Raw genomic sequence first — 18807 nt, forward strand, 5'->3', positions numbered from 1 at the left:
GGAAACCTAAATTCTGGTCATGGCTTTGCATTAACCTGCTATATGACTTTCAAAATCACTTCAGTTCTGTGGGGCTCTGCCATATCTCTCTATAAATGGGATGATGACACAAATCTTGACCACATTGGGCCCCTGAGAAGACAACGTGATAGAATCCATGTGAAAATAGCTTGACAGTCTGAGAACACTGAACAAAGTAAATTGCTGGTTTTGTTTTATCATCACTTTCCACAGACATTGGTTCTTAAATAAGAACATTTCTAAAGGGAGGAAGCAGCACAAATCTCTTCACTGCCTACACCACAGTCCAATTTGATATTTCTTATGCACAAAATAAAATGTTTCATGGTAAGATATACAATTCCAATACCTTAGTGTTTACTGGTTTACAAAATTCAGGAGCATAAAATCCCAAGTTTCCCTGGGTTTTTGCCAAGCACAGAATACAGATGGAAAGCTGAACATTAAGCCTGTTATGCCAAACTTAAATTTGGCCATAAATTGCCAGGTAGTTTCAGTTCAAAGAAATATGGTAGTATTATCTTTAAAGCAAATTACAACTGAAAACCAGAAACCAGGGCAGGAAAAAACTAACAGGCGGAAGAGAAAATGTTTTCAACGGAAACAGGGATAAGGCAGGGTCCATTTTCAGCTCAATCTAAATGCTCATTTATGTTGCTTCGTCTTTCCTCTTATACGAAAATAACTTATTCATTCACTCATTAAATAAACATTTATACAATGTCCCTTAGGTTCAAGGCCTGTGGAGGTCATAATTAAAAAGGCATACTTATTGCTCTGTATCAGTTAGGGTTCTTTGGTTGCAAGCAAACAGAGAGAAAAGAAAACAACTCAGCTAACTTGCACAAAAGGAGGATTTGATGTTGGAATATAGAAAAGCTTTGAGATAGGAAGCAAGGATATGGGGAAACTCAAGATTTTAGAGAAAGTACAGAACAAGCTTAGAACAGATGGGAATCCAGAAGTCTGTTAGTAGACATTGCTCTCCGGTTGCACTCAGATTCTACTGTTGAGATGAACATGTCCAAATGATGGCCTCCATTTTTGTGGCCCAATATTTAAGATCTGAGATCATGAAAAAGAGAGACTGACTGAAAGCTTCAGTGTTTTCACCCCTTGATGGAATGGGGGTCAGTGAGTGGGGGGGAGGGTTTGGTAGGAGCGCGCAGTAGGAATATTCCAATTTTTATACCAGACAGGTAGCCTTAGAATGCACAGATGTGCTGAGCATTTCTACAAAGCAGAATGGTAATTCCCTGAGGAGACTAATGCACTATCAGGACAAGGGAGGTGCCCCAGCAGTGAATGCACTGCTCACCCTCACGGGGGTGTGCCTCAAACAGATGACCCTAATGACTCAGGCAGAGAGAGGCATGAAGAAAGCAATACTAAAAACACTGAAGTTTAGAGAGAGCAGAATGCGATGCTGGAGTTTAGAGAGAAGAACAATTAATGAAAGCTTCATTGTGAAGGGTGATATTTAACATTGGAAGAATTGAGTCTTGGCCTTGAAAATCATTGTTGTTTATTGTTCTGATTTCTTGCTTATTGTTCTGGTTTTGTAAGTTCTGACAATCCGTGAAGATCATTCGGCTCACAGTCAGGATCAACTCATTCCTAATTAGTCAGATGGAAAACAGGACCCTTTTGGCACTGTGTCCTAGACAGCTCTTCCCTCACAGATTCTGGGGTCGGAGTCTGACACGTGACAAACTGGTCTCAGAACTAAGGTACATGAGGTGATGAGAAATGCTTACTTTAGTTTAATTTTAGTTAATTTTCCCCTAAACCTGAGGACAAATGTTACATACCTTCAGAGAATTTTAAAATTCAAGATGTTTTTGTTGGACCAATGCATTTAAGACATGTGAAGTAGAAACAGACTGAAAATAATGCCCTTTAAAGCCAGTGAAATAAAATAATGCAGCTAAGGAGTCATAAATTCCGAGACCATCCAAGATGAATTCAAAGACTTTGAATATTAACATCCATTTATTTTACAAATGTGTGGTGACTACCTGCTAAGTGCAAAGTCCATGGGACAAAAGTGAAGAGAGGTGCAGTTGATGCCAGCTAAAGCCACTCCACCTAGGGATAGAGAATCACGTGCTGAAGGTGTTAATCAGAGCACTAGTGTCTTTTGGGGGTTATAGGCCATCAGCCAAGAACATCGGGAATGGGAGATGTTCTGAAGAAATGATGATACTTTTGTGATTTTTTTCATTCTCACTTCAGAGTAAATAAGCTGATTGAATGGCTCCTATTTGGGGAACTGAGACAAAGAGCAGTGTCGGTTATAGGATGGTTCCAGAGGATCGGCACTGTCAGAGGTCAGTCAGGTTCACAAGGCAGCAAGGAGGTAGAAAGGAAATGTACATAAAGACGGCTCTAAAGTGGGAAATGAGGAAGTTAAAAAATGGGTGGGCAAGGCTTGGGGGCTCTGGGTAGGTGTGGGAGATAGAAGGGGTGGGGAGAAAAAGGCAGTGAAGACAGCAGGGAGAGGGTGAGTACTAGGTTTTGTGCATTCATTATGTCATTTGGTTCTTGTAAGTATGTAAGATGGAAAATGTTATTTTTTATATTTTACAAATGAGAAAACTGAGACTTGGGCATTTATTAAAATGTCTAAGCTCCTACAGTGAATAAATAGTAGTATTTGCTTATTTGGGGCTACATGGCATTTTTTTTCATTTTACTACCACATTGCATTAAAATTATTGATTTATTTTTCTCTCCTAAAAAATATGATCTCCTTCAGGAAAGTGTTCATGTTTTACTGTTGTTGATAATTTTTAGAATATAGTATAACATTTTGGTTTTTTTCAAAAAGTTATCGTAGTAACAGTCGAGGAGACCTGAGTTTTCTTCCAAACTTGTCCTAATTCTAAAACTTCTGCCCTGCAACCTATTTTTAACCATGTACAGACACCCTACTCTTTTTGGTTTTGCACACCATACCTAATCCACCATGATCACTGTGAACTTCTGGTGTAAGTTACCACCCATCATTCTGATCACTGTCAAAGTTCCAAATGGGTCTCCTTTTGTCTCTGCATAGTCTAGCCTCAACTTAACATCAAGAATGATCCAAATGAAATATGTCAGATTATGGCACCCCTATGCTTAAAACCCTGTCAATGGCTCCTGAAGTCACTCAAGTTCAAAGTTCTTGCACTGGCTTAGAAGGCCTTCTATCATTTACACGATCCCCAGCCTCTCCTTCTACTCTTCCCTCACTCAGTCTGCCCCAGCCACATCAGCCCTCCTCTGTTCCTAAATACAGTAGGCACAGTCCTGCTTTCAGGTGCTGCACTGTCTGTTTGTACTGTCTGGACTTCTCACCCACAGAGATCTGTGTGTCTCATCTCACACTTCGCCTTCTCATTGAGCCCTGCCCTGAAGACCCTGTTTAAAAGCGTGTCATACATTCGACCCCTCCAAGAATCCTGTCTTCTTCATCCTCTACTATTTGTCTTTTTTGCACTTATTGCTTGCTCAAATACTACATAATTTTTGTTTATCATGTTTATCATTGTTAGATGTTTCCTCATGCTAAAAGGTGAGTACCACTAGTACAGGGGTTTTTTTCCCCCTGATTTAGTCCAAGTATCCAGATTATTGCTTGGTGCATATTAGGTGATTATAAATCTCAGATCAATGAATGGATGAAATCTTATTTTGGAATAAAGGAAAATAAATTTCTTTTAAATGACAGTCTTATAGATTCTGAAGAAGACTCCATAGACTTTTCTGAGCTCTTTTATCTCCTCAATCATTCTTTATTTTATGTGGTTTTCAGATCCTTTTCTCTGAGGGTTCATTCTAGATTTCCTTTGTCCCTTTCAAAATGTCGCTCTTCACACTGAATTCTACTTTAGGAGTAACATAATTATTCTAGAACTCATCAGTTCTTGGCTGACTGACTTAAAAAATCAATTGCACACCACAATATCACTAAGATTAAAAATTGAAATTGATTTTTTAAATTCATTATGTATTAATTCCACAAAATTATTACTATGATTTTTTCAGAAGTTTAATTGTCTTTCAAACACTGACTGGAGCCTGTGTGCTGTACAGGTTTGACCTCAGACTTTGTGGGAAGACCTCATTGCACAGATGCAATTCACATATACCACTTCTCTGCTCCTGGTCACAATGTGCTACATTCACAATAAGCATGTTCCAGAAAGGAAGCATCAATGTGAAGTTGCAGGACAGGCCTGGCGGGGTCAGTGTTGATATTTTGACTTGGGTGGAGTGAAGGCCTTTAGGAAAACCCAGAAACTATCAGAGAATTCAGTCTCTCATCAGCCAGGCCTTTGAAGTTGATGGCCAGTTTGCTTAGGACAAGTGACTGACAGGCTGTGAAACCATAGGGAAGATATATATAGTACACACATAGATACCAATTGACCAGAATCAAATGGACAAGAAAGGGTGTGATATCTGCAAAAGCAAATGTATGCAGTTAGACCCCCTCCCCAAAGGTGGCCTAGATTGGAATAAATGATAGATGTGGAAATGATGAGTGATCTTAGACCACTGGCACAAGGCTATATGTGCTTGAGATGTAGATGAGATAAAAAGCTTTTTAATTTTCCCCCCAGCTGTGATTAATCAAAAGAAAGAGCATTGATTTAAAAAGAAATTTAGATTGCCTTTAGAAGGACAGAACACCATATTTGGAATTACTGCACACATGTGTTGTGAGAGAAAAGCTCCCTTTACACCTTGCTCTTAGCAACAGAGGCGAGTAGAAGTTGTTCCAGACCTTGTTGGGATGGAACCAACTCTTACATGGGAGAAAGAAGCCAGCAAACACTTAGGGTTGACTGATCACAATATATTTAGGTTAGAAATCTTCCTCAGGGTACATGTAGGGAAATAGCACCTCAAAAAGTTAATGAACTTCTTAAAAATTCTCGTGCTAAGAATGGAAAATATGGCATAAATTGAAGCAAGTAGAACATTATCAATAGTAGTCATGTAAATCTACTACTGTGAATACCCAGAGAATACTGTATTTAATTGGCATATGTAAGTAATGCATACTAATTACAGTCATCCTAACAGAACCCTAGAATTCAAAAAGAGACTAAAAATACAGGAGATGGTAAATGCAAATAATAGGTATACACTCAACTATGTGAAAAGTTCAAAGAGCATGTTAACTGGGTGGGCTAGCCATATAACAAGGACAGCTAACACTCACAGAAATAAAGTTACATCACTCCCCAACCCCCAAAAAACTAATAAAAAATTCTTCCATCACATTCTTGATGTCTTTACATAATTGGAAATCACGTGATGATGCAGAAGTTGACAATGAAAATGATGTTTCTAATGGTTTCAATAATAACACGGAGTATGGTTATTCACTAAAAATCATTTTCCTGTTTGATAACAATTTGGTCACTTCTGGAGGAATCACATCACAAAATGCAATGAATAAATCTCTTGACTATGGTGTGTTGCAGTCAAATGGGAAAGAAAGAGAATGTGACATTAGGCTTCAGGTTTAACAAGGAATTAATTATCATGTCCTGTCTATCCCTCTGTGCAAATTATAATTTAAGCTATGCACCAAAGTCCTACCTCCTCTGAAAACCTTTCCTGATATTAACTTGTGTGGTTTAATATTCATAGGATAAGCTCTCTCCCACACATGTACACATGCAACATATCCACACATACGAATAATCATAAAATGCCTGCTTCTTGCATCTTACTCATCTCCATCATTCTCTTTTCATTCATTTTTCATGCTCCGTGTAGTGAATTCTCATGAGAGCTTCTGTTGATGCTGTTAAAATATACTTTTTTCTGCACAAACCCTCCAGTGCTTTCTCACCTCTTTCTGAGGAAGTCTGTTCCAGTGACTCACAAGACCCTCCTCAATCTCTACTTTTATCATTTTGCATCCTTTTATCTCCTTCTCTATCCTTCTCTGGCTTTTCTTTGTCTATTCTTCAAACATCCTTGCATCAGGGCCTCTGCCCAGAACATTCATTTCCAAGATATTTACAAATTTCCTTCTTTCCTTTAGGTACTTGCTCAAACATCATCCTCTCAGAGAGAGGATCCCTGACAAGTAAATTTAACAACATCGTTCTCCAGCACGCCAGAAGCCCCCTTTCTTGCTTCGTCTTTCCCCACAGTACTTATCTAACATTCCATATGTATTTCTTATGTATAATCACTTTTTTGTTTATTCTATTTTTCTATCTTTTGCCACTCAGCCCATCCCATTTGTGCTATTAGAATGTAGCTCCATAATGCCATAAGTTTTGTCTGTTGTGTTAACTGGTATGTCCTCAAGGTCTACATAGATGCATGTTCATTGAGTTGATTAAGCCCACCATCCCCCTTACACACACACACAACATTATAAGGAGGTAGTATAGTTCGTTTTTTTACAGATTAGGAAAGACATACTAGAAGATAAGTAATTGGTCTTAGATCATGAGAGGAAAATTGAGATAGAACCCAAGGAAGTCCAACTTTGACACTGTACTTGTATATCTACCAACAGTCATGTTCTAGAGAATTCACGGCAACAGTATTTGTAATAGATCCAAGATGGACACTCAAATGTCCATCAAGAGTAGAGTGGAAATACTTGCACAGTGGAAAACCATACACAATGGGAATGTAAAGGATAGCAAAGGAATTAGTCAATAATATAATAACTGCATGGTGCCAGGTGGGCACTGGAAATATCAAGGGAACACTTTGTAAAGTATACATTTGTCTAACCACTCTGCTGTACAACTCAAACTCATACAAAGTAATACTGAATATAAACTGTAATTGAAAACAAATAAAATAAAAAATAAACCTAGGAGACCCTTACTTCCCCAAAACTGTACAGTATGGAAATTATTGTGAACAAAAGAAGCCAAAAATAAAGAGTCTATATTATATGATTCAATTTATGTATATATGTACATGTATAAACAAACAAAGAAAATGGCCAAGCAGATGTATTTTGTTAGAGGTCAAGATGGCAACCAGGTCCTGTGGACGTGGTGTTAATGGTACAAGAGCAGAAGGAAATAAGAAATGAGCTTCTGGGGTGCTGCTAATATTCTTTACTTCTTTTTAAATTTGGGATTTGGGTACAAGTAGATGTGAAAATTTATTGATTTGGGAAGTTATATGTTGCAAATTATTTGTGTGTGTTTGTGATGGAAGAATTCTAAGATGTCCCTAAGATTCAAGTCCCCTGCAGCACACGCCCTGTGTAATTCTCTTGCTTTGAGTGTAGGTGGGACCTACAGATATGATGGGGAGTCGTTTACTTCACTGGGTTAAGTTACCTGACAAAGGTGATGGGAGAGTTACTCCTGCGATTATGCTTCCTTATATAAGACTCTATTATAGTAGATTGGAGAGAGATGCATCTGCTGACCTTGAAGAAGTAGAAGTCACCTCACAGAGAGCCATGTGGCTGGAGTCTGAGGATGGTCTCTAGGCACTGAGAGTGAGCCTCAGACAGTAGTCAACAAGAAAATGGGGATCAGTCCTATGACTGTAAGGAACTTAATCCTGCTAGCAACCTGAATCAGTAAGAATTAGATATGAATGGTGAGAGGAGAAATATCACTGGGTCTTTCCCTCTCACACTGGAATTCATTGCAATTTAAAATAAGTCACCTGAATACAAGAATGCAAGTGAGGAGAAAAAATAGGCATTTTCCTATTAAGCAAAAATTGGGATTTCATGTTAGGGGACCAGCACTTTGTCACTTGAGGTTAGGCAAATGGGAAGATCACTTAGTACCTGTGGTGCCCAAAGACAGATCCCCTTGTGCTTTAGAAAGGCAGCAACAGAGCAAAGAGCAGGAAAATAAAATTTTCTAAGAAAGTTGACTTTATTTTGTACTCCAAATTACTGAACAGAAACACATCAGTTAAAAAAGAAAAATGCATGTATATATACACACATGCATACATAGAGTTGACCCTTGAATGACTTGAGTTCAATCTGTGCTGACCCACTGCTATGTAGATTCCTTTTCAATAAATACGCAATTGGCCCTCCATATCCCCAGGTTTCACATATGTGGATTTAACCAACAGGGAATCAAAGACAGTATTTTTGATCTGCAGTTGGGAATCTGTGGATGCAGAGGGCCAAATGTATGCATTGTCCTACATTGTTTTATGTAAGGAAATTGAGAATAAGTGGATTTTGCTATCTATGGGGATCCTGGAACAAATCTCCCTGTGGCTACTGAGGAACAACTAAGTATTTTCTGGAGTCAAAAGTTATATACAGACTTTTGACTGCATGTGGGTCTGTGCCCCTAACCTGTGCATTCTTCGGGGTTAACTGTATGTGTATTCATGCATGTGATGTCTCTGACAACCCAATAAAACAGTCTGAGAATTCTATGTGGTTGATGAGAGTCAGATTTAAATTTTATATTAAGAAATGATGTAATTGCCCCTTACAAGCTTCACAGATCCAGTGACAAACTAGACCATTAATATTAGCAGATTGGACTTTATCCCTTTGTTTAGAATCACAAAAAATTGGACTGAGACTGATAAGAGCCCTGAACAGAGCATGTGGATGGTTAAAGAGAGAGGTGTCCATAGGCTTTTGTTGATCTCTCAAACTTAAGTTTTGAGTCTTTCTCCTTCATATTGTCCTGTGTTGATACTGTGCCTATAAATTAACAGTATCTGAGATTATTCATCCTTTTTCCCATTCCCATTTTTTTTCATTCTGTTTCTTTTTTTCTTTTCCCTTGGTCTTTCTTGCTCTCATTTTCCCTATCTTTCTTGTCATCCCCAGTGGAAGGGACATGATCCTGAGGAAGCTTCAGTTGAATGGAGTTCTTTCCTGTGTCATCCTCTACTCTAAAAGCAGTACTGATAGGCCCTGACACATTAATAGCTATCTGTGGAATGGACAAAGAGAGGGATGAGTAAATGAATGAATGCATGAACTTACCTCCTCTGCTAATAAGGCTCAGACAGCATTAGACGGAACTGCTGTTATGAGACACAGCAGCTCCATCCACTGCTGTCCATCTGTTCAGCTTCCAGGTAGCGACAGGTCTGCCCTCCTCGTTGCCTTACCTCAGCTCCACTGGTGACAGTGATGGAGTTGACAAGATGTCAGCCGACCCTTATTGATTATGCATGATCTCATTAGTAAAACCTCGGCCCAGTGTGACCTAATCCTTGCTGGGAAAGACTGTGATATATGAGGACCAGCACTTTGTCACTTGAGGTTAGGCAAATGGGAAGATCACTTAGTACCTGTGGTGCCCAAAGACAGATCCCCTTGTGCTGTAGAAAGGCAGCAACAGAGCAAAGCGCACAAAAGCTATGTGGGTCAAACAAGTCACTGGGAGCCCATCTTGACTGTGAAGCTAGTAATTTATTTATGTTTTGCTAAAAATGCATCTGCTCTGGTTGCCCTGGGACACTTGTCCCAGTAAATAGCAAAGTCAGAAATGGGGCAGAGAGAGTCGTGCTTGGACCTTCTGAGATCCTTGAGCTCTGAGACTTTTATTTCCTTTGTTAGAATGAGGCATGGTCTAACCAGCCCTGTCCCCTGCCCCTGCTCTCTGCTGCTCAAAAAGTCATCTTTGTCACCATAGGCAGAGATAGCAAAATCACTTACATGTGATGACTCTGGTCAGTCTAAGGAACAGTTTTAGAATGGAGCTCCAATAGAGTGGCTGACCAGATCAGGGCCACTGTGAGCACCAATGGTGCCATTGTGTGACTTACGAAAGGAAAACTCTTCTTACTCCGTGTGGAAGATCTATAAAAAGGTACACCTTTCTCTGTACTGAGGCAGCCTATTGTTTTTCCCATTTATTCTCTCTTGTGGGCCATCTTTGTGCGTTGCCCAAACTGAGCCACCTTGGTCTTGAGTTCTGAGTCCTGAGCACAGTGTAGCTGGTTCAGTCTTATCCCGGGAATTTTGCTGTCATAGATGGGCCATCAGATGAACAGGCTGTGTATAGTGAACCACTGTGGACAGTGACTATGGAAGTATAGTATCTTGAAAATGTGGAGTGTTTCACTTGGAAGCAAATGCTTGGTGTCATCCCTGCTGAATGAGGAAACTGAGGCTTAGAGAAGGCAAGTTCCATGAATTGCCCTGTTTAAGTTAATGAAAGAGGAACAGGGTGTCCAGAACAAATTCACTCCCAACATGCTTGGCTAGGCTAAAGAAAAAACATAATCTGTGTCCAGAAATAGGTGGCTCTCCTGCTCCAAGCACAATCACTTAGTGTTAATAAAAGAAAAAAATCCCTTCCTTGTTTCAATCATCCTCTTTATTAGTACTGTTTCCTGACTGAGCCAGTCAGGGAAGAATCATCAGTAAATATTGCTTATTAAATGCTTGGGTCAGGTTATCTGCCTGTCAAGCAGAGGGGGTGGGCGTGCACTAGGGCCCTTGCTGCTGAGTGAGTGTTCTTGGCCTCCCTGCACACACCTCAGCAGCACCCGGCCTTTAATAAGCGTTGTGTTCAGTGCCCTTTTTAAAATGATTGAATTATGGCTTTTTATGGCTCCATAAAAGCCTTTATTAATTTTGGGAAGCTGCTGCATCTTCAGATCCTGTCCAGTCCCTGCCGGGAGGTTAAATTATTCATGCGGCTTCCAATTGGCTATGTTGATTGTGTTCTGAAAGGAACAACAAGCAGGGCTTTTTGTTTTCCGAGGAGGTTGGGGGGAGGTTATGGGGAGAAAAGAAGGGTATGGGTGTCCTGAAAAAGAGACACCCCAAGGGCCTCATGGGGTGTTTGAGACAGGGGAGTAGGTCTTGTGGTGGACAAGGAACTTGTTGGACCAACATCTCAGTTCAGGGGAAAGGGACGGTGAACTTTAACAGTGTCTGTTATGGATATGTGCCCACATGTATGTGTGTGCTCACGTATGTGTGTGTTAGCTCTCCCACCATGGATTTTTGTTGTTGTTCTGAACATGAGAGTAAAATATTGCTTTCATAGACATAATTCTAGCTCACGGCATGCTTTCCAACATACTCAGTATTATTTTTAACCCCCCTATGATAGCATATTCTGCTGAAATAGCAATTTTGCCATGTTTATTTCCTGGGGCATAGGGTGTATCTCAGGAATTTGGTGTTGCCAAGTGCTGTGTATCCTCCAGGTGGCCACACTGAAAAGCAATCAAATCTTTTGATTCCAAGGCCAGTGCAACTACCATGATAGCTCTGCTCCCTAGGTCATTGCCAGCCGCAGTGTATGTGGAAGGAATGCTATCCTGGGACTCTCACCACTACCACCCGTCACTGAATTCTCTACCCTACTTTAGACATGCAGTGCACACACACACACACGCATGTGCAATTATAGGTTAAATTCATCCATTCTCATCTCTTACAGCTTACAAAGAGCACGGAGAGTTGCCCCTCCCTCTCCTTGTTGTCTGCCTTCCCCTGTGCTACGGCCCCACCTGGGCTTATCTATGGACTCCTTCAATGCTCTGCTTGAAAATCACCTCTTCCATGTTCCTTCCCTAGGTAACCTCTCCCATGCTGCAACGTCTTCCTGAATCAGAAGGTGCTAGGGTGGACCAGAATGTGAGTGCCACTCAGGATCAGAAGACGATGTGCTAAAGCTGACCAAATCACTTCCCCTCCAAAGGGCTATAATCCATGAAGGGGGACACCAGCCCTGCCCAGCCTGCTTCCCAAGGCTGTTATGAGGGACACTGGAGAGAGTGGATGGAGAAAGGATCATAGAAAGTGAAAACTATTACATACATTTTATATAATTGTGATCCTTGCTGTAAGAAATAGAAAATAAATAACAGAGATCAGGAAATGCTGATGTTGTCAGAGAAGACCCGACTAGTTCCTTTTGCCCCCGTGTGAGGCTGCTGGAGAGATTGCAGGCCAGCCAAATGTAAGAGTGAAGGAGCAGACATAGGAGTAAGCGTGGCTTTGTGCCGAGAGACTAGCAGTAACAGGAGGCAGCTGATGAGTTTCAAGGATACTGCGAAGCTGCAGTTGACTCTCAGGACAAACTTCTGAAAATAGGGTTTGGGTAAGAAGTAGTGAAACAAGTGACTAGACTTGGGGTAAATGAGAAGAGCCCTTGGCCTGGAGATGAGGAGTAATGTTGTTATCAGGACTAAAAGCATAAAGAAGACGAGGCTGTCTTAATGCTGAGTTGAGCATTATGCTCATTTAGGGCTCCCTGAATATTCTAAAAGTCTAGGGAAAGGATTGCCTTTAGACTGAGCCAGGCTGTATAGATGGGATAAGTTTACAATGTGTGACAGTCCTGGATGTGTCCTCCCTTACCCTCCTTACACACACACACACACACACACACACACACACACACACACAGAGATTCAATTGAAACAGCTACACAGAGTAAAAGGAAATTTAGAAACATGAGGGCTTTGGAGAACACGGGGTCAATTTAACAATATGAGACTTTTTTAATGCTCACTAAGGTGCTAATTTTAAAGATTTTTAGCCTTCTTAGATTCCCTTGAAACTCCATATGTTATTATCTGGTACTGTATAGAGCAATTTCTTAGAGGCACTGTAGTTGCTACTAACACTGCCAAGTCCTTTATTTTTCCCTCCTGTTTCCATTTGCCTCCTCTCTTTTCCCCAACTTTGTTCATGGTCACACTTTCTCTGTTATTTCCTGTGTATAGCATTTTGATTTGACTACCTGCTTTTTAACCCTTACCCTTTATGTGACCTGAATTCCACTCAAAAGCTACTACTGCCTTCCACAGTAACATTGAGAAATCAGTCACTGTGTTTCTTCAATCTGCCACTTGTGTAACTTAAAATCTTTCTCAGGGTCTTACTCCATCGGGTAGCAGCAGCCCTGGCTTCACCAGCAAACAGGAAAGGTGTGGAATAAACCTCTTCACATTGGAGTATTTGGTATAAGCAAGTGTTGTTCAGAGGTAATTAACATGTGAAAAAATAAAATTTATTTTTTCCTCCAATATTTATTAAAGTCTGAATAATGCCAAGTACCAAAGACATGACAAAGCCCACGTTTTCATGGTGTTTAGATCCAGTGTGGGAAGATGGGCAGTAAAGTGATAAATACCTGAAATTTCAACTGATGATATTTCTGACATTAAAGCAGAGACCAAGTATTTCTAACTCTGATAGAAATCCTCTTTGGTTTGGTTATGGCGTTGTTCCTATCAGCAAAGGTGGGTGAGGAAGTGAAGGGGTTACTGGAGCACGGACTTCGCTAAGACCGAGAGCATAAGCTGCCCCGTCTCCTGCCTGCCCCCCAGTCAGCTCCACGGGCTGCTTGTTTATACGTGTAGTTTATGTCAGCTTGAGCCCCGAGGGGAAGGCTAAGGCTTCAGCTTGAAATGCATATGTAGAAATGCAGTAATGATGCTTGAAGATTACGAGTTCCCGAATGACACCACATGGAACTGGCCAGGTACAGGGTGTAGTGGGTCTGTCCCTGACCACTTTGAGGCTTCCTTTGACACCCTATGTTCTTGAAACTTGGGAAATAATAGCATGCATGGAAAAGCACCTATTTTGAGTCTGTTTACCAAGTCTTGTTCTTGGTCTTTTTGTGAAGCAGTCGTATGGGGAACATGTTGCTGTAAAGGTCAGGTTAAGACTTTAGGGACGAGGAGAGGGGGACACTCCTTCTGGCCTCACATGAACACTGAATATCTGCCAATTAAAATCCAAAGAAAATATTTGTAAAATGATCTAAGTCCTCAGGAAAAAAGTGATTCGTATGGAAGCCATTCAGGTCTCACTCCCTTCGGCCCCCAGAAGGTCTTGCGCAGACGCAGGTGGGGCTGTGGGAGCTGCTCTGCAAGTGGAAAGGCGAGAGCTGGGTGAGGTCTGCCCGCCTCACAGTTCCGAGGAGACGCTGCAAGGAAAGGCACTTTGAGCGAGAGCAAAGGACACAACCCCTTTCTCTTTACGCATGGCAAATCAATTCAGTGTCTTTCATTACCACCTGAAAACCGAATGCACATGCGAACAATAAACTTTAATCTGGTTGACAACAGTTTTTAAAAAAACGCACTGAAAGCAAGTTTCAGCAGCCTGACATACTTTATGACACTTATTAAAAAGACACACTTGTAAGTCAATTAACCTGGCCAATGGTACCTTTTAACTTGTTTTCTAAGCAGAAAGGCAGCAGGAAAAGGGCAAAGTTTCTATCCATAAGGTTCTAAGTTGATTTCTTTTCCCCTAAAGTAAAGGTGGCTGGCCTGAGCTCCAACTAATATATGTAAGCCTGCAGTTCCCCTGCCTCTAATACCTGAAAAGTTCAAAGGAAAGGCTTGTGGGAATCCTCCCTTGGCATTCTGATGGTATTCAAAGGCGAATGGAGGCCTTACCTATAAAGAGACAAATGTGCGATGAAATTGGCAAAATATGGGAGTTAGATGAGAAACATGATGTGCATAACTTGGTTAGTAAACATTTCTTTGGTTTGTATTAGAAATGTGTGTAGTGAGGGGAAAATAAATCTGTCTACTTTTCTTAATTGTTTCTCAGGGTAGGAGCGCTCTCTCCCCCTGAACCAGGGAACTCCTAATCCCTAGTAAGTAAGAAAGCAAGTATATGATAGATAGATACATACATACATACATAAATAAAATGATCTTTTAAAAAATTTCTTGTACTTTTTTTAGTTCCTTAATTTTGTGATGCATAAAATGTTAAAAACTTGCCACCTTGTCTTCACTCTCCAAATATTAAAAGTATAACTATCTTAAAAGATCAATTTATTATAGTTATTAAAATTCCATGGATTGAGCAAAACAAAAATAGTAGCTATTTACTAAGTAAACATTTACAAAATGTTTACTAAGAGTATTTCAGTAGCATACAGTTCTTAACAAAAAATCAGGTATGTTTTGGCCTCTGGGAGCACTGTAATTTCTTTTTTCTATTCTTTTCTTTTTTCTTTCTTTTTCTCTTCCTTCCTCCTTCCATCCCATCCTCCCTCCGTCCCTTCTTCCCTCTCTCCCTGTTCTCTCTCTCCCTCCTTTCCTTCCTTCTTTCCCTCCCCCCTTCCTCCCTTCCTCCCTTCCTCCCTTCCTCCCTTCCTTCCTCCCTTCCTTCCTTCCTTCCTTATTTCCCTCCTTCCTTTTTTTTCTCTTTCTTTCATCTTACAAAAATGAGAATAGAAGTTTCAGTACTTTCTTTGCTAGTAAGCTTCCTGTTCTTGACTTTCGATATATTCTTATTCTCTAACTAAGCCTTAAGGGATTGGGATTGGAAAGGCTCTGGCAGAGGAAACAGTTTATTCTTACAGAGATTAAAAACAAGGGGAGTATTGGCCTACTTACTTAATCGCTGAAGCCTAAAAAAGGATAAGAACAAGTTTAAACAGTTTAAAATTGCAGAAGAATTGGGTGCCACCTCTTCAAGGCCCTGTGGCTCTGGGACCTTACAAACTGATGTCAAATGCACACACTTCTTTAATGAAGTCATTGTGTTTATAAGCCTGGACTCCCTGCAACATTGACCTTTATCTGAAATGAGGACATAAAGCAATTTAGCTACATTTACACTTTTTCACATAACTTTTGTAAACTGTAATCGAAGTCCTACTAATACAACATTTTGTGGTAAAATCGGTTCCCTGCATGGATGTGCTGTTGTGCACAGTTAACCCTGAGCGGAGCCTGACCGTAAATACATTAATCAGTACACTAATACATATTCAAGCCAGTCATAAATGGTGTTTCCCTTCTCTCCTTTTCTACCTACTATCAGCATAAATGGAGGAGTTGTTGTTGGGTCAAGGAAGTTTTCCATTAGAAATTAAATTTTCATTGTGTAGAAACACATTCTTATAGACTTCAAGTTATTTTGACAGAAAAAGCAATTTAAAATAATTCTGCCTATTGAAATGTATATTTTTAACCACTACTAGGATGATCTATATTTATAAGTTTTTTGCAGAAGCCATAAAGGGAAAGATTGACAGGTACAAATAGAAACTTTAGAATGGCGACACTAAAAAATGAAGTTCATTGACAAATGAGAGATTTGGAGGAAATACATACAGAAGTTTTAATAGGCAAATGATGGCTATCCCTATTATGCAAAGAGCTCATACAAATAAATTACAAAAAGGAAAAACTCAAGGAATAACAAGAAATAATATGGAAAGGTATTTCAAAGAATAAATAAATACAAAACTGAGTTAAATACATGGCTAAGATACAAAAAAATAACATTTTATATCTATGATATTGCCTAAAATTAAAAAAAAAGTTTCACCTTATCAAAAACTGTTTTCTACAACATTATTGTTAGGACAGCGATTTTGCAGGTCTTATTGAAAGCCATTTGTAATATGTGGAGAAAGGGGAACCATTTTGCACTATTGGTGGGAATGCAGACTGGTACAGTCATTGTGGAAAGCAGTATGGAGATACCTCAAAAAAATTAAAAATGAATCAGCCTTTTGACCCAGAGATCTCACTTCTGGAAATATATCTGAAATAACTCTAAACACTAATTCAGAAGAACATAAGCACCCCTATGTTCATTGCAGCATTATTTATAATTGCCAAGATATGGAAGCAGCCCAAGTGTCCATCAGTAGATGAATGGATAAAACAACTGTGGGACATTTACACAATGGAATACTACTAGGCCATAAAAACGAAGAAAGTTTTGTTCTTTTTGACAGCATAGATGGACCTTATTTCACTTATGCGAAGTGAAATAAGCCAGTCAGGGAAAAATAAATACCATATGATTTCACTTATATGTGTAATCTAATGAACAAATTGGACTAACAAGCAAAATAGAGACAGACTCTTAGATAGGGAGCAGGATGACAGCTAGTGGGGGGGGAGTAGCGGTGATTGCAGGAGTGGGGAGGAGGGTATAAGGGGTCTAAATGGTAATGGAAAAAACGCAATAAAATTTTTTAAAAATTTAAAAGATAAAAAAGCCATTTGTATGTGTATAAAAACTCTTAAATACATGTAAAGGTTGGTCATATAATTCTACTTTCAGATGTCTGTTTTATATAAATATCTACATAACTGGACAAGAATGTTCAACTCTACATTCTTTGAAACAATGACTAATTGGAGACAAGCTATGTTTCCATCATTATGGGAAAGGAAAGCTGCATTGTAGCACATCCCCAGTGGAGAATGGTCTGGAGCCACTTAACAAAAGGAGGAGAATTTCATGTGTGATAGAGGAAGATTTTCATTATATTCTGACAGTTCTTGATCTTGAAAAGACAATTTTCTCAACACTATGAATAACATTAAATATTTTTTTTAGAAATATATAAGTGAAAAAACATATCTTAGAAGCTATAGATACCACTCCTAATATCCACGACTTCAAATAGCCGAGTATAAATGGGGATTTCTGCTGAGTGATGGGGGATTCTGTATTGTTTTAATGCTTTATTGAGCCCATACTGTCTGTATTTGTATTTTTAAAAATACTGTTAAACTTTTCTTTGTCCGGGGATGTGAAAATTACTGTGAAGAGAGTTCAAGTAACTAACTGTACTATCCTTAAATTCAAATACCTCCTTCTAAAAATGCTTTTGTAATTCTCACAGTACAAAGATCTATCTAATCAACACTTTCCAGTGCTCAGATATTATCCAATCAGCTGTTGGTATGTGGCTCAATATTTTTTCCTGTAGAAAATATGATACCTGAAGATGAAAAGAAAAGAAAAAAAAAGTGTATCCAGCTCTTGGAGCTCTGTGGGTTTCAGAACACCATTATTAGTAACTGAAATATAAACTAAGTGGAGTTGCTTCCACTCTACAAGCATTTTATCATTTTCCAGCAGGCATTCTGTAGTCCATGCTCTTTAACACAATGTACAAATGGGTACAGGAATCTGGGCAGAGAAACTCAGTGAAGTGCTATGTCATAAAATCTGTAAAGATGGATATATAAATGTACAAAGAATATAAATTATAGGCCGGGATAAACACCCCACAAGGTTTTAACAGAAAAATTGACTCAGATAGAATGAACATTCCATAATGTTGTAGTGAAATTTTGTTCAAATATCTGATGTATTTTTGTAAAAATATTTGGTACTTTATTGAACAATGGTAGTGACAACGCATTTTTTTATTAACTCAACGATATGAGCACACAATAACTCATAGATAGTAACAGTAAATGTGTGCTTTACAAAAAAAGTTTGTATTTGCTTCCTCATGATATTAAGTTAGACATCTTTTCAAAGGGTTGTAGAAAAGTTAAAAAGCAAAGCACCTAGTATTGAAACTGCTGCTTTAAAGAAGACAGAAAATAAAAACATAGTACAGGATAGTGAGGCTGAAACTACAGAAATACTGGGTAGGCTAGAGTGATGTCTTTTGAATATTTATTTTTCAAATCTACAGAATCACTTATTAACAGAAGTGTGAAGAAATGAAAAGTGTCTAGGGTTGTAGATAACATTATATACACCCTACATAAATCCCTGAATAATGAAAAGCCCAAGTTCTGAATCACATAATGTATAAACTCTTTTCCCCTCCAAATGTTTACTTACAACCAAAGAAGAAAATAAATTGGAAAATTTTACTTTAAAATGGAAAGAATTTTGTTGTCAGTCAGTTTATGCTGCTGCATATATTCAGCTCGGAAGGCAGAAAAAAAAGCCTATAAGCTGGGGACACTACTGCATGCAGTATTTGACTAAACTGAAAAATGAAATACTCAGTTGGAGTTTGGTGTAAGGACAGGCTTTGGCAATGCCGTGGCCTGCAGACTGTTATTAGTACTACTGGGTCCAGGCTGCCA

The sequence above is a fragment of the Phyllostomus hastatus genome, unplaced genomic scaffold (assembly GCF_019186645.2).
Source record: "Phyllostomus hastatus isolate PE091 unplaced genomic scaffold, TTU_PhHast_1.1 phas_contig_80, whole genome shotgun sequence".
NCBI classification, from domain to species: domain Eukaryota; kingdom Metazoa; phylum Chordata; class Mammalia; order Chiroptera; family Phyllostomidae; genus Phyllostomus; species Phyllostomus hastatus.